The sequence below is a fragment of the Callorhinus ursinus genome, unplaced genomic scaffold (assembly GCF_003265705.2).
Source record: "Callorhinus ursinus isolate GAN/ISIS: 27379988/994484 unplaced genomic scaffold, GSC_fseal_2.0 scaffold23, whole genome shotgun sequence".
NCBI classification, from domain to species: domain Eukaryota; kingdom Metazoa; phylum Chordata; class Mammalia; order Carnivora; family Otariidae; genus Callorhinus; species Callorhinus ursinus.
The window spans coordinates 25,877,159-25,890,327 of NW_027397085.1; the positions used below are offsets into that span (position 1 = coordinate 25,877,159).

General features: G+C 46.1%; 1 protein-coding gene and 1 long non-coding RNA gene across 6 annotated transcripts in view; one reads left to right on the forward strand and one right to left on the reverse strand.

Moving 5' to 3' along the window:
* Positions 1–13,169, reverse strand: part of LOC141374906 (uncharacterized) — a 366,943-nt gene that overhangs the window by 41,606 nt on the left and 312,168 nt on the right. The gene's annotated exons all lie outside the window — the stretch shown is intronic.
* Positions 1–13,169, forward strand: part of FGF1 (fibroblast growth factor 1) — a 93,806-nt gene that overhangs the window by 37,123 nt on the left and 43,514 nt on the right. Inside the window, exon 1 of one of the 5 annotated variants that reach the window (XM_073905535.1) lies at positions 12,417–12,549. The exons of the other annotated variants lie outside the window; for them this stretch is intronic. The gene's annotated coding sequence lies outside the window, so the exon portion shown is untranslated. Of the gene's footprint in view, positions 1–12,416; positions 12,550–13,169 lie in introns of those variants that run through there. 5 annotated transcript variants of the gene reach the window in all.

Genomic DNA, 13,169 nt, shown 5'->3' on the forward strand with positions numbered 1-13,169 from the left:
CATGATTATACTCTTGGGTTTTGGTACTTAATCTGTGAAATCGTCAGTGTAGTAGACTTTCATAAGAGGATTCTTTGGCACAGAGGGGGAAAACCCTCTCTCATTCCAACAGAGAATGTGAAAACATGGAGAAGAAACAAAGACATAACATAAACAGTCTCTTCTAGAGACCTGCTATTTCAGCACGGCCCTTGGCACACTTAGCTCGGAGCGCCCTCTTCTGGACTTGGGCTCCATGGCACCATCCGGCCACCAAGGGCAGTCAGACAAGTCTGATTTTCAAGTTCAAAAGCTGCTCTAATCTCCAATTCCAACTTCAGCACATCCTTCTTCTACCTCAGCCACTGAAACCCTGAGATGTTCTTTTTCAATATTTGTACTATATTTTCAGGTTACACAGAACTCTGTCTCCTCTTTAAAAATGACTCCTTGGTTGCTATTTAAAAAAAAACAACAAAACACCCTCCTTAGATCTGAGTTAAGCCACTGGGATTCCACTTAACATTGTTCACTGTCAGAAATACATTCATAACTTTGGATAAATGGGAACTAGGTCTAGAAGCCAAAGGAGAATGGCAAACAGTTCTATGTGTCATTACCGAATACACTGGAGCAATACATGCTTAAGATGAAGGCTTTCTGTCCCACTCTAGAAAGCTGTCAGAACCTTCGGTTAGCCTCATATTACCTGAATTAATTAAACAAATATTTGCAAAGCAAATTTTATGCACATGCCAGGGAGTATGCTAGGAGCTGTTTCACAGTGGGGGACAAGGTGAGGGCAGTGTCCCTTTAATCAAACGTGTGTGATAACTAGGTGGTGTTTTTATTGCAAAATGCTTGGCAAACGTCGAGTGTCATAATGGGTCACTGGAGCTTCAATGTTCTTTCACATTACTGTTAATCTATCATGTGCTACTACTATTAAATTTAACTAGGTTAATCCTCTTACTCAGAAATGCTTTCCCTCAAACTTCTTAAAAGGGACTATTCAAACCCCCAAGGAACATGCTCATGATGTGTTATGATAGGAAGGAGGAGGCAGGATGAAAGCAAACAGCGTCTGCAAACAGCTGCCTGTTTTCCTTGGAGCTGGGGTGGGTAGGGCTGAGGCCGGGCCCTGCTCGGATGTGGGAGCCTGCAGTTCCCTGGCACCATCTTCACAAAACTCTCCTGCGTGAGCACCAGGCCCATCGCCCACAACTTGCCCCTTGTCCTGCTCATCCCCAGACAGAAGAGAAGCCCCGTTCGTTCCCTCTCTCTCTCTCCCCCTGCCCCAAGCCCTTTCTCTCTCTCTCAGGTATGGAAGCCCATGACCCATCTGCCAGACTGAGGGGCACCAGGTCCTGGGCAAGGCCAGCCCCAAAGAGGCGGGTGCTTCCATGCAAGCAGACCACAGCATTTACGGAGTCAAAGTCAGCAATGACAGCACGGGGGGAATGAGCCATGCAAGGTCATCCAAGAGAGATAAGGAAATGACACAAGGCCACGGGCTGTAAGGAGCCAAATCCCAACACGATTTCTAGTGAGACTCCACTAGTTACTTCTGCTCCGACTTTCTCTCAACTCCAGATGAACCTCTGAGCTGTAGGTGTCCCTTCTGCCTCCCTTCTCTTGGGTTTGTAACTGTAATCCGATGCTTCTTTGGGCAAGTCACGGATCCCTCTATTCTGTGATCCAAATTATAAAGGAACTTGGCTTTTTTAAAAAGCTAATTTTTTCTCTAAAAGCTTTCCGGATCTCCAAGGGTGGGGGATGGATTCGGAATAACTATAATCTGTGGGCTCGCCCCATCCTAAATTCTGAGTTTTCAGGTGCCCCTTCCTTACTCTGTCCCACTAAATCCAGTACATTCAATTCAACTCACCAAATATTTACTGAGCTGAGCGCTGTGTTAGAAAAAGACCTGGACGGTGCCCTCAGGAAATTCACAGACCAAGGGATGAGAAAGATGAATAAACAAATCCTTTCAGGCCAGTGTGGCAAGGGCTATGACAGAATTATCTAGCACTTTCAAGCCACTGCTCTTGCGGAGTTAGGGTCTAGAGGGACAGCTGGATGCTAATCAGAAAACAGCACACAGGAAAGCAGGATTTCAGTTCTGACCAGTACCCTTGAGGAGAGGCAGGCAGAGCCAACTGAGCTTTAATGGGGCATGCTGCTGGGCAGGAGGGGGTCCAGTAGGGCATCCTTGAAGAAATCACAGTTGAGATCTGAAAAGATGGATCAAGGAAGATTAGGTGTAGAGTGTAGGAGTAAACAGTGGCCCAGGCAAGGGGGAAGAGCTTGTGCAAAGGAACTGTGGCAGGAGAGCACCGTGATCCAAGGCACCAAACCAACGCTGGTATGGCTAGAGCCCAGGGTGGGAAGGGGCGTGTGGGGTAGCTGGGCCAGAGAGGTCGGCAGGATCCCACATACTGTGTGGTCAGCCATGGCCTTGGCTCAATTCCTCATCTGTATCAAGGGATCAGACCAGCACCCACCCGGTAGGAATCAGTGAATCCCGTTTAGCAATTAGGGGAGGATGCTCTCAGCACCAGCTGCTCTTACGTTGTACTCATCATCCTCATCATCTCACCAGGACGAGCCTGTGGATGACGACCCTGTTGGCCCAGGTCAGATATTTCTTCTTAACACAACACACTACTTATGTGGGCACAGCTCCACAGAGGTCTCAGAGACCACAGAAATTAGCATAAATCCTATAAGGGTAACCGCTGGCTTTCTGGAGACATTCTGAATGAATGACCGGCTGGGCCGCTGACCACAGGGCTTAAAAACAACCACCAAGAGTTTATCCTCAAATACCCAGAAAAAAACCGAGACAGAGGAAGGACAGTGCCTCCTGAGAGAAAGCGGTCTATAAATGGAAAATTACACGGAAAGCAAACAAATCTTATTTGATGTGAACCCATTTTTGACTCTGTCTGGAAATCCAGAGCAGAAGGAAGTGGAAGGGACAGGGAGTGAGCAGGTGTGCCCAGGCTGAGGCTGCCTGCCGGGGACCAGTAGGGACTGTGACCAGGATGATGAGGAAGGGCTGGAGCCGGCTGCCAAGGCACCCACACCTCAGGCCAGACACCGGACAGACCCAGACGCTCCTGGGCTGCTTATGAGCTGTGACGCATGCCTGGGCTGCAGATGTTGGCCCAGGCTGTGGTGGGGAGCAGGGAGATGGGGGGGCAGGAAACACAGGAGAAACTTCAGGGGTGTGTAACGAGCAGAGCTGCGTCTCCCACCTCTGTTTCCTAATGTGGGTTGTTGTAGCATTGAGGGGGATAACGTATCTAGTTAAGTGCTCAGTAGATGTTACCCTCAACAACCAACTCTCTTCAGAGCAGCTGAGAGCCTCCATTAACCATGACTTTTAGTTCCGGACCTACAAGCCATTTGCTGCGTGGCAGAGAATTGTGACCCTCCGATTTAAATGGCTCTACTTCAAAATATTAACAATAACAAGAGGTAACGTTTGGTGACACATCTTCTCTATGTGCCAAACACTGGTAAGAACGTTCCTGGAAGGTTAGAGCCTCAGTACTAAAACCTGGAGTCAGAACATCTGGGTTCGAATTCCAGACAGTTCCTTTCCTGGATGTGTGGCCTTGACCCATTATTTAACCTCCGTGAGCTGTAGTTTCTACATCTGTCAGGGGAGGGGCAGGGGGTTGTTCATACTACCGATGTCACAGGTTTCAGGAAGGACTAGATGAGGTAGAGCAGAAGGAGGCGTTTACCAGGGTGGCTGGTAGCGAGCACTTAAAACGTCCACGCTTATCATTATTACGAAGTCTCTCAGTCTCTGCGACCCAGAGCCCTGTATCCAGGACACTGAGGCCAAGAAAAGGCAACATGTTCACACGATGGAATACTATTCAGCACTAAAAAGAAATGAGCTATCAGCCAGGAAAACATGTGAAGGAAACTTACATCCATGTTATTGAATGAAAGAAGCCAATCTGAAAAGGCTACACAGCGTGTGATTCCAACTATATGACATTCTGGAAAAGGCAAAACTAAGGAAGCAGTAAAAAGATCAGTGGTTGCCAGGAAGTTGCCAAGAGGGAAACGAATAGGCAGAGCACAGAGGCTTTTTAGGGGCGTGAAACTATTCTGCATGATACTACAACGGTGAAGATATGTCCTCATATATTTGTCCAAACCCTTCGAATGCCCAGCACCGAGTGAGCCCGATATAAACTATGGACTTTGGGAGATTAAGTTGTCAGTGTAGGTTTATGGCTGTAACAAATGTACCGCTCTGGCGGGGCTGTTGCTAACGGGGGAGACTGTGCGTGTGTGGGGGAGGGGCAGATAGGAACCCTCTGAACCTTCCTCTTAATTTTGCTGTGAACCTAAAAACTGCTTTTTTTTAAAAAGATTTTATTTATTTATTTGACAGAGAGAGACACAGCGAGAGAGGGAACACAAGCAGGGGGAGTGGGAGAGGGAGAAGCAGGCTTCCCACTGAGCAGGGAGCCCGATGCGGGGCTCGATCCCAGGACCCTGGGATCATGACCTGAGCCGAAGGCAGACACTTAAGAACTCAGCCACCCAGGCGCCCCTAAAAACTGTTTTTAAGACATAGAGTCTATTAATTAAAAAGAAAAAAACAAGTTAAGAGAGCCAGAACTGGGACTCAGACCTCTATATCTGAACTGTAAGCCAGGAGTCTGGAACTCTGTCCCCAGCTGTGGTGACAGCTTTGGGCTCCTCCGGCTGACGCAAGTCACAGGAGAAAGGTGGGTTGAGATGCAGAGAGGAAAGTTGGTGGGCACGCCTGGGTCAATTTTCCCTGGTCCTTGTCTGTGGACGGGATCCTACACACCCTGCCTCTGGCCCCCTCCCCTCTCACCACTGGCCCTGCCAGGTAGGCGCCCACGGGGAATAGGTGTAGATACTGCTGTCACCAAGAACCCTGTGTTAACACACACTCAGCTCCTCCGCAGGGATAATTTGGGCCGTGTGCATGCTATGAGAGAGCGTGGGTGTATTCAGCTATACATTTACATTTAAAGTTTAAAATGTTTACCCTTTGGAACTCAACCCCCCACCTCCAACAATACAGGCACTCACCATTATCCACTTAATACATTTCTAGAACCTGCGTCTTACAGCTGATTGTAGGTGTTAATCATACTTTCCCACGAGAATAATGGAGTGGCTGAGGGCGACATATTGAAGATCTCCATCCATGTGGTATGAAAGCAACATCTGGTTACTATAAACCTCAGTTGTAGTTTCAATGATGGGGTATGACCCAAATTATAAAATGTGTATGAATGGATTACAAAGGGGGGGAGAAGATTAACACTCACCACCACTATCCTCATTTAGTGGCCACCTAAGAAGTTTCAAGCTCTGGGTTAAGCAGGTCATGTGCCTTAAGTCAGTTGATCGTCACAAAATTCCTTTCAGTTAGGTACTACTATATATTGTAGATGAGGACACCGAAGCTCAGAGAGGTTGTGTGACTTCCCAAGGGCACACAGACACTAAGCGGTGGACTCCACAGAGTTATTTTTTAACTGCCATGGTCACCTGTGCTGGACTTTTGAACTTCCTGCGTATATTATCTTGATAAATCTCTATGGATTTCCCCATCCTTTCTACTCCAAATGTCATGTCCTAGCACAGCCCTCCCCCTGACCACCCCCTTCCACTCCCAACCCCTCTCAGAAGAACCATCTGTCTCCCAGGTACGTCCCAAACTGGAGGATGCCTCAGCATCACCTGCAGAGGGTTAGTATAGTGTAGACTCAAAAGGTCTGAGGCAGGGCCCAGGAATCTGCATTTATAACAAATGTCCCATGTAATTCTAATGTCGGTGTTCCTTGGATCATACTTTGAGAAACACTGGATCGGCAGGTTTCCAGGGGGAATTAATTTTTCTTATTTAAAGTATCTGTTAAAGTGATTTGCAATGTTTATAGCAGCAATGTCCACAATAGCCAAACTCTGGAAAGAACCCAAATGTCCATTGACTGATGAATGGATAAAGAAGATGTGGTATATATATATACAATGGAATATTGTGTAGCCATCAAAAGGAATGAAAATTTGCCATTTGCAATGACGTGAATGGAACTAGAGGGTATTATGCTAAGCTAAGTTAGTCACAGAAAGACAAGTATCATATGATTTCACTCCTATGTGGAATTTAAGAAACAAAGCAGATGAACATAGGGGAAGGGAAGGAAAAATAAAATAAGATGAAAACAGAGAGGGCGACAAACCATAAGAGACTCTTAACTATAGGAAACAAATGAACTCTTAACTATAGGGAATAAACTATAGGGCTGCTGGAGGGAAGGTAGGTGGGGGGGGATAGGGTAACTGGATGATGGGCATTAAGGAGGGCACTTGATGTAATGAGCACTGGGTGTTATATGCAACTGATGAATCACTAAATTCTACCCCTGAAACTAATAATACACTATATGTTAATTAAATTGATTTTAAATAAAACATTTAAAAAAATAAAACACCTGTTAAAAATATAAATGGTTGGGGTCCCTGGGTGGCTCAGTCGGTTAAGCATCTGCCTTCGGCTCAGGTCATGATCCCAGGGTCCTGGGATCGAGTCCCGCATCAGGCTCCCTGCTCAGCGGGGAGCCTGCTTCTCTCTCTCTGCCTGCTGCTCTGCCTACTTGTGCTCTCTCTCTCTCTGTCAAAAAACTAAATAAAATCTTTAAAAATATATATATAAATAAATGGTAAAAAATTCAGAAAGTTCAAAAGAGGGGCATCTGGGTGGCTCAGTCGGTTAAGCATCTGCCTTCAGCTCAGGTCATGATCCCGGGATCGTGGGATCGAGCCCCATGTCAGGTTCCCTGCTCGGCGGGGAGTCTGCTTGTCCCTCTGTCCCTCCCCCCGACTCAGGCTCTCTCTCAAATAAATAAATAAAATCTGAAAAAAAAAGAAAGTTCAAAAGAGTAGAGAGTAAAAAATACATCTCTTCATGTACAAGGTTGTTCAGAGCAACGGTTTCAATGAGAGTGAAAAACTAACATACCTGTTTGTCCCTACAGAATATATGCAAATACAGTGTAGGCTATTCGTAAGACCGGAGCTTACTTACAGAGTTTACTTACATAATATTTGTTGATGTATCTGTATGGGTGTATACAAATGGAGATCTCAGATATAATGTGAGTGAACAGAAGCATCTGCAGAACCAGAGAGCACACTGTTTATGTGCATTAAACACACCCCTAAATTCCTAATAGTAATTGCAGCAGAGGAAGAGAGAAATATTATGTAAAAGGAAAATGGGAACTCCCACTTCCTCTCTGATGTTTTATTTTATATATAAAAAAGACCTGAAGAGGGGCGCCTGGGTGGCTCAGTCGTGAAGCGTCTGCCTTCGGCTCAGGTCATGATCCCAGGGTCCTGGGATCGAGTCCCACATCCGGCTCCCTGCTCGGTGGGAAGCCTGCTTCTCCCTCTCCCACTCCCCCCCACCCCGGTTGTGTTCTCTCTTTCGCTGTGTCTCTCTCTGTCAAATAAATAAAATCTTTAAAAAAAAAAATCTGAAGTAAATTTGAGAAAATGTTAACATTTGTTAAATCTGTGTAGAGTGTACACAGGTGTTTCTTCTTATTATTTTTTGTTTGTTTTTCTTAAATAAAAAAGAAAGCTGCCCCTGGCTCCCCAGTTCACCCAGTTTCCTTCCCTGAAGGCAGCTTGTTATTTTTCCTTTGTCCCTGTCTAGGTCAGCCTCAGCATTAACAAGCACCTGAGTCTAATCTACATTCTTCATCTGATTCTCTCCTACCCACTTCAGGACCTGGTCTTATTAAATTCTCTTCGGATCTCCAATCTGTTCAGTCCCTTCTCCTGCAGGTTTCTTCTTGACAAACATCCTCAGGTCTCTCATTTCAGAAAAGCTGCTCTCCCATCTTACTCCCTCAAGACACGAACTTTCTTTTGGTGGGATCCCAGTTGTTCGCAGGAGGGTGGTGTGGGCTCACCGCCCCCAGCTTCTTACGCCGACTCAAGCCTCTTGTCTCCTCTCCTGGCTCCCCCATCCACCCATCTCCGGAGACAGACTCAAGACTCTTCTGCAAATCTGATATATTTGTCAGTCTCTTTCTTGACCTTGCCCCCTGCCCATACTTTTGGAAGCACTCCTTACCAGTCTCTTTTCTCACTTCTGCACCTCAGCTCCCCTCCCCTCATACCACCCCAGGCCTCTCCCATGGCCCACCAACTCTGTCTGCTTCTCTTCTGTCTTGTTTTTCTCTCCATTGACGACCTCACCAAGCCCCTAGATGCCAACCCTCAATGAGCATTTTGGGGGAGACACCCACTTCCTCTTGAATTCTCTTCCTGTGGCTTCAGAACCACCTTTCCAACTGTGTGAGGGTCATGCCCACCTCAAAATCCTACAGATAGAGCAAACCCGTCCTGCCAAGTTCAAAGTACGTACGCAGAGTACGTAATTCTGTATTTCTGCTAGGTCAGTTCTTCCTAAATTTAATACGCATACAAGTCACCTGGGGCCTCTTGTTGAACGACAGATTCTGGTTCTCTAAGTCTGGGGTGGGGCCTGAGAGTGTGCATTTCTAACGAGTACCTGGGTGATGCTTGTGGGACCCCACACACAAATAATAAGATGCTAGAGAGATTTCCATTCTCCAGGTCAGGGCTCTCAACTCTGTCTTAAACTTAGAACTACCTGCAGCTCATGCTACGTATAACATGGTTTAAAAACATGCACATGGTTAGAAGATTCAAAGTAATTCAAAGTTCTGGACCCCAACCATTTATATTTTTAACAGGTGTTTTATTTTTTTAAATAAATTTTTAAATTCAAAGTAATCCGGGCCCTGGCCCGGATCAATGAATCAGAATTTCTGGGTGCGTGGCCCGGGCCACCTGCGTTTCAAGAATAACTACTAAGTACCTGGGCAGGCTAGGATTGTGGGAAAGACTGAAGGCACAGTGGTTAAGACAAAGCCCCTGCAGAGCCTACCTATTAGTGGAAGTGGTGGTGATAAAACAGGAAAACAGACCTCAGTATTGGAGAGCATTTCAGGTAAGTGCTACAAAAGAAAGAGTGGAGTTCCAAGTGGAGAAAATCTGAAAAGGGGCTGCTTTAGTTAGGGTGGTCAGGAAAGGCCCTCGTGCAGAGAGGACATCTGAGCTGAGAAATGGACATGTAAGGGTCTAAGGACAGAGAAGCATTTCAGGCTGAGGGAACAGTAAACACAAATGTACTGTGGCAGATCCATGCTTGGTGAGGAAGAGAAGGAAAGTGAGTGGCATAGGTGGAGCACCATGAGCAAGGGAGGAGCGGTGAGGGATGAGTCTTCGGGAGGCTAGAGGCTGATCATGAGCCTGCGGAGCACCATCTTCCCAAGGACAGAGCAAAAGAAAGCCTCTATAGGGTTCTACCCAAGCAAAGCCATGTAATCTGACTTAAGCAAGGAGCTGTAGGAGGCCAAGGGTTAAAGCAGGAGGCGGGTGTGAATGGTGGCTTGGAACACAGTGGGAGTAATGGAGAACCCAGAAGAGGGCAGACAGAGGATAAAGCCTGGGGCAAGAAATAATAGAACTTGCTGAGGAATGAATGGAATGGGCTTACATGAAGTAGAGACAGAAAAGGACTTCTCTGTTTTTCAGCTGAGACATCAGGGACATTTACTAAGATTTGAAATATTTGAGAAAGAGAGGTTGAGGGACTGTGTGGGGGAAATCAAGTTATGTCTGGGTCATCTTAAGATAATTACTGGACATCCAAGTGGAGATGCTGAACAGGAAGTGGGATTTAAGATCCGTCTAGATATCTTTCCAGCCTTATTCTTCACCTTCTAGAACCCATTATATATGAGCCAGTCCTAATTCCAAGTGTCCTGATTCCAATTCTCACTATGCATTTTCCTAACTCTGTTCCTTCCTATGCTGTATCCTCTGTCCAATGTACCTTCGATCTTGGCCTTTTGAGACCCTAGTCCCACATTACAAACCATCTCAAGTAACCACTGCTCCCTAATATCTCTGTCATCAGTGAGCTGTGCCTCCTGGGGACTCCCATAAACCCTGATGCCTTATTTGTGACATCTGTCACATTTTCCCCCATGAGCTATTTGTGTGCGTTTACCTGCCCTGCTGGGCTGTAAGTTCCTGGAGGGCAAGGCTTGCCTCCTATTCTTTTACCGTATCCTCCATGATATCCAGAAATACACCCAGCACATAGAAGGCTACTCATTAGAAGTGTTGAATAAATGAGGATCAGGACATGTTCTGAGATGATCACCTGAGGTTAATCTAGTCATCAGTGATCAAAGGTGACAGGTTTTCTTAACCCTGGAGGAACTGATGACTGCTGAGTCTCTGGGTCATTGGTATAGAACCACCTAGTACGATGCTGAAAGTCTTGACACATGTATGTCATTGCTTATCTCTAAATAGTAATGCATGCTTTAGGTCAAGAGTATATCCTTTTTAAGAAGTCTGAATCTCATGTGTGAACTCACTAAAGATGCCTATTGTTGGAAAAGCTGGTGGTATGTTCTTTCCCAAGAGAAAAACTCCCTTTGTAATTATCACCACTGCTGCCCAAGGCCCAAGTTGCTAAGACTGGACTGTGATCGCTCTGCTTTCTGTGGGGGCACGTCTATTATACAGGGGCACTGGAAAAACTGGTGTTGAGCCCAGTTCAGTCTATAGCCTCATGTCCAATTTGTCCATGAGGCTTCATTATAATCAGATTGATTTATTATAGCACATTTTGCCTTATGGCGTGCAAGGCATGGATTGTGTACTGGGGAAGAGAGAATGACAGGTCAGATATTGAACAGTGGGCTCTTGGTACACAAGCTGGCAGACACTGAGAAAGTAAGAGAAAAACAAGACAGAAATGGAGAGTAATGGCCATGAAGGGAGGCTGGGGTATGGCCAGAGCTCATAGGGTGCCATAGGTAAGGGATCACTCCTGCAAGAGGGGCATGGGGGCTGAGTGAGATTAACAGAGAAATAAAACGAGAAAGGATGGAGAAGGAATGGAGGCTGAGGGAGGAAAATGGTCAAAGAACATTGTCAGTTCCCACAGCGATCATCTACTGAGTGGTGATTATGTGCCAGGCATTGTGATGAAAGCTTTATACAGATTGTCTGATTTACTTTTCCCACAACCTGTAGTAGATACTATTTAACCCATTTTACAAATGAGGAACTTGAGGATCAGAGAAGTTAAGTAACTTACTCAGGGTCGCAGAGCTAGAATAGGCGAGCTGGGATTCAGACCCAGGTCTGTTGGACACCAAAGCCTATGTTCGTAATGACTGCTTTATACTACCTGCTGATATGGATGGAGGGCCATTTCCTCCCACCAAGACTGCTGTAGGCTGAGAAACACAGTGTCTCCCAATACTCCAAAGAGCAAGGTACTGAGTGATGAGCTAAGTTAGAGGTGTTGTTAAAAAGCCCTGCTATGACTGAGCTGTCTGCCGGGGCTGAGGGTGCTCAGGGCGGAGATGCTCTCATCCATCATCAGGGAATACTCACTCCATTGTGTCGGGCCCCACCTAAATGTTTTTTTATTGTCTGCTCTTCACCATGAGTAATGCCACTTTCCATTTTAAGCTGGGAGCTTCAGGAGATGACCCCGTTATAAGCCAGAGTTTAAAGCTAAGTGCTGCCTGGGGGATTACTCACCCACTTCAAGACACGGCCAACATCTCACCCTCCCACTCAAGATGCTGGTGGAATATTCTCTTCCTTGCCAAAGCCTAAGGGAAATCTGGCTTCCCCTAGAATCAGACTGGGAATGGTGCCAGGTTATCAGAAAGCTGGCAAGTTAACTGATTCTCCAAGTGAAACTACTGTGGGTGTTCTGGTCCCTGCCTGTGTAGTAAGGTTTGCTTGCTTGTTCATTCATGTGGCATAGGCTGAGGGCCTACTATGTACCAGGCACTCTGTTCCATGACAGAGATACTGCAGTGATCTAGATGGCTTTAGTCCTTGTCCTCTGGCAGCTAACAGTCTGGGGAAGATGAGCAGTTATAACAAGATGTCATAAGAAATGACAGGACGTGAGAAGCTCAGAGAATTTGAAGCACTCACAGCTGAAGGATTTATGCCAGGGTAGGAGCTGACTAGGTTTCTTAATTGTAAGCAACCAAAATTGACTTTGACTGCTAATAAACAGAAAGAGAATTTAGAGAACCTGGGGTTGCCCCAAGAATCACTGGGAAGGTGTGGTGGTCCAATATCACAGGAAGGGTGTAGCCAGACCAAGACCCTGGGGGGTGGGTAATCCCTCAAACAGGGGATGTGGCTTCAGATACTGGGCAGTCAAAAGGATGACAAATGTCCAGGACAGCAGGTAGAAGTAAGGAAGGTAGGGAGGAGAAGCCTGTCTCAGAATGACCTAAGATAGTCTGAGTCACAGAAACCAAAAGGAACAGCTTAAAGAGACTGCTGGCTTATTGAGGGAAGCAGGCAATGGGGCCAGGCAGCCAAGCTCCCAGGGGTTTCTGTAGGGAGTGAAGTTTGCTGCTCAACCAGACTTTGAAGCTTCTGTGGGGAACAGCCCTGTGGCAGCAGGTAAGGAGGAACTGCATTCTAAGCCTTTCCCTTTTGTTTTTAGGGCTCCTGGGGCCATTCGGGAAGGCCCCAGTTCTCAAAGGATGCCTTGAACTTATAAAAACCAGCTAAATCAGAAAAACGTTCTCCATATCATAGTTGGAAACGATGACAGGGATAAACCAAGGAGATAATAATGATAATAGCCAATGTTGACTGCTTGTGCTAACATGAGCTTACATGCATTATTTCATTTACTCCTCATAATAAGCCTATTAGTTTACAGACAAACAGATGGAGGCACAAAGATTATAGATGACTTGGCCATGGTCCCATGGTCAGCAGATGGTAGAGAGGGATGCAAATGCAGATCGGCTTTACTGTAACTAGAGTCTGCTGACAGGAGCCACAAGAATGGAAAGGTCAGAGAAAGAAAAATGAGAAATCATTTTTTTTTCTGTGCTAAGTGTATCGTAAGGGATTGGAAGCCTAGTCCCTTACCTCTTACTTCTCGCATCGGTACCATGTTGAATCTTAAGGATAGACACTGCTCCCAAGCAAGAAATTTTCCCAAATTTTTATCTGAAGGGGAAAAGGCCTGTTTTCTAGAGGGAGGCTTGAGTGAGGAACTTGTAGCAGTA